Source organism: Chrysochloris asiatica, unplaced genomic scaffold (assembly GCF_000296735.1).
Source record: "Chrysochloris asiatica unplaced genomic scaffold, ChrAsi1.0 scaffold00048, whole genome shotgun sequence".
Taxonomy (NCBI): domain Eukaryota; kingdom Metazoa; phylum Chordata; class Mammalia; order Afrosoricida; family Chrysochloridae; genus Chrysochloris; species Chrysochloris asiatica.
In genome coordinates this window covers 14,052,803-14,055,770 of record NW_006408566.1, presented here as the reverse complement: position 1 = coordinate 14,055,770, position 2,968 = coordinate 14,052,803, and positions in this window count along the sequence as shown.

The window sequence follows — 2,968 nt, the reverse complement described above, 5'->3', positions numbered from 1 at the left end:
CCATTTATCAAAGACTTCATTTTGCTTGCATCATAATCACTACTCATGAAAGCAGCATTCAAGAAATCAAATGATGTATTATTTTAGGCAAAACTGGTGCAAAAGACCTCTTTAAAGTGTTCAAGAGTAAAGATTGTTAGTTTGAGGACTAAGATACACCTGACCCAAGTCGTGGTATTTCCAATGGCCTCATAAGCATGTGAAAGTTGGACAGTGAATTAGGAAGACCATAGATGAATTGATGTATTTGAATTATGGGGTTGATGAAGAATATTGAAAGCATTATGGACAGCTAGAAGAACAAACAAATCTGTCTTAGAAGTACAGTCAGAATACTCCTTAGAAGCTAGGGTAACGAGACAAAAGTCTCTTGTACTTAGGGCATGTTATCAGGTGGGACCAGTCTCTGGAAAAGGGCATCAAATGAAGGGTCAGCAAAAAAGAAATTGTTTCCTACTCATATTGCAGTCCAATGCATTATCCTGCAGTGTCACATCATAGACTATTGGATTTAAGTTTCTAATAATTTCTTTAATATATTTGAATCTATATTGCATAAATATGAGTACCAAACCATTGTGTCCATGGCACAATCTACTCAGCTGGGTTTAATAATTTATTGCAACGGCCAAACAGAACTCAGAGAAAATAGTCATTATTATTTATTATGGGATTTATTAGGGAAGTTAAGTTAAAATGTAGGATCAGAAAATGCTTAGGGCACAGTTCTTTCCTCAGCCGTGCCTGCAGGCAGTCCTCTCACTGGTCTTTAGTCCCTTGGCCTAGCCTATCCCTGCTCAACTGTGTTATAAAACTCTTAGGGTTGCTGATAAATGATCACAGGGCACACTACTCCATCATAAGCCTCAGCCTGAAGGCACTTGGCTCTAGATCTGTGGGTCAGAAAACCTAGCTCCCCCAATTAAGTGCCTGGAGACACCTCACTCTGCAAGCAAATGTCCAAAGTCATTTGGACTGCCTAAAGTCACTCAGCTCCACTTGCTCAGTGGGTTAGGAAGCCCACTACTCTGTTTCCTGTTCTGGCTCTTACGTCTGCTGCTCTGCCCTGCTGCTGATCCTCTGCTGCTTCTCTGGAGTCACAGCAGTCTGTTTCTGGGTCTAGGAGATTCACTGCACTAAGATCTCAGGGTCTAAAAGATGCTGTGCTTCACTCCTGGCTCTTCCTTGTTGATAGTGAGATTCTTCATTAGACATAGTATCCATACCAATAATATATTCAGGTAAGAGAGATGTAACTACTCCATTCAAGATCTGTTTAAATCTTCCAATTTTCATCCTAATGTTTACCTTAGTTCCATCCCCATATCCCCCAAGTGACCTTAGGCCCCTTCAATATTTTATTTACAGGTTTTTGGATTACAGTACATTAAAATTCTATGTCCAGGAGCCCCAAGAATGTCTCTGCCCCATCCCTGGACCATTTTACCCACACATGTGCACATGACCTTGGGTTTCCTGCTGGGAGCTAGACCAGAAGACCCTGCCTCCCTTGTCAATCTTTATCTTGAGAAATTAGATGAGCCTCTGCTTCAAATGGTCCCAGGTGGAAATCCCCATCATTAAATTCCTGGCTGGGGTGATTGGAACAGATTTGTCTAGGGGGACCAGCAAAAGTTTCCTTTGGTCCATCCAACCTCGTGGAGTGCTTTATTAGAGTTTTTGTATCAACTCCATCAATGTGCACTATATTCATCCCATTTCTCAGTAACCATCTAAAATTTTCTGTCCTATTGTGTTAGTTCTTTCCCATTTGCCTCTTCCCATTCACCAATGAATTACCCTATGTTTGTTGTACCTTTAAAACCCATGTGGGGAAGCTAAAGTGCACCTGACCCAAGTCATGATATTGTCAACAAATTCTACATAGTTCTTTGGATTGTTGCTTTCTTTCACAGTAATAAGGTTACATGGGGTGCCCACATAGGAGTGGCTTCCATGATTATTATGTTTTCCATGGCCTGTGTAAGATCATGTAAGAATACCATGACTTCCATAAAGCAATGCTAACATTACTTCCATAAACCCACATTAGCTGCTTCCTTTGGAGTGCTCCATTGAATATTAGAGGGAGAGAGGGGCAGTTTTCCTACTCAGAGTTGTTATTAAGTGCCATTGAATCGGTTTCAACTCATAGCAACCCTGTCTACGGTTTCTAAGGAGCAGCCAGTAAACCACCTGTCTAGAGGTTCAAACTGATCTTGTGGTCCAGTGCATTATCCTGAAGCACCACACCAGGACTCCTTTCTCAGAGTAAACAGATCCTATTGCAAATTTGATCCAGTCCACTAAGCTGACCATCCCCTCTGGGTTGACTTTCCTTGTAAACAGATGTAGTATTACCATTCTTAGCTGGTCCACAGCAAGTTGTGGGTCTTGCTTGCATCAACACAAATATACTCTTCCATTCTGCAGAATTCAAATGTAAAGTCACTACCCCTAAACTAGTTGCTCCCACAATCCATTTTAGTAATGGTTCCTCAGGAAGCTGATGATATCTATTAACAAACTGAGTGAACTCTTTTCCAGTATACACCTGGTTTCAATGGTTTCTTGGTTTTGCCCATTTCCCTCCTGGACTACCTTCCTAGTGACCAGCAGTCATAGGAGTACTTCCTGTTGTTCTAATGCAGCTTTTCAATTCCTAGTTGAGTCAGAGACAAATGGTCTTATTTCTGACAGAACTGGATCTGGGCTTGCTTCAGGGCTACAATCAGCTCCTACAATCTTTTTCTTTGCCCCTACAGCTATTGCTGATAACAGAAACAAAGGAATTATATGTCTTGCCCTTTCTTTATCAATCTGTGTTTCCATATGCATCCAACTAGGTAAATCATCAGGAGCTAAATGCACATCCATCTACCAAAATATGAACTTGAATATATCCCATCTGAATGTAGAGACCATCTCAAGAACAGATTTGATGCATTAAACACTAATGACCAAAGAC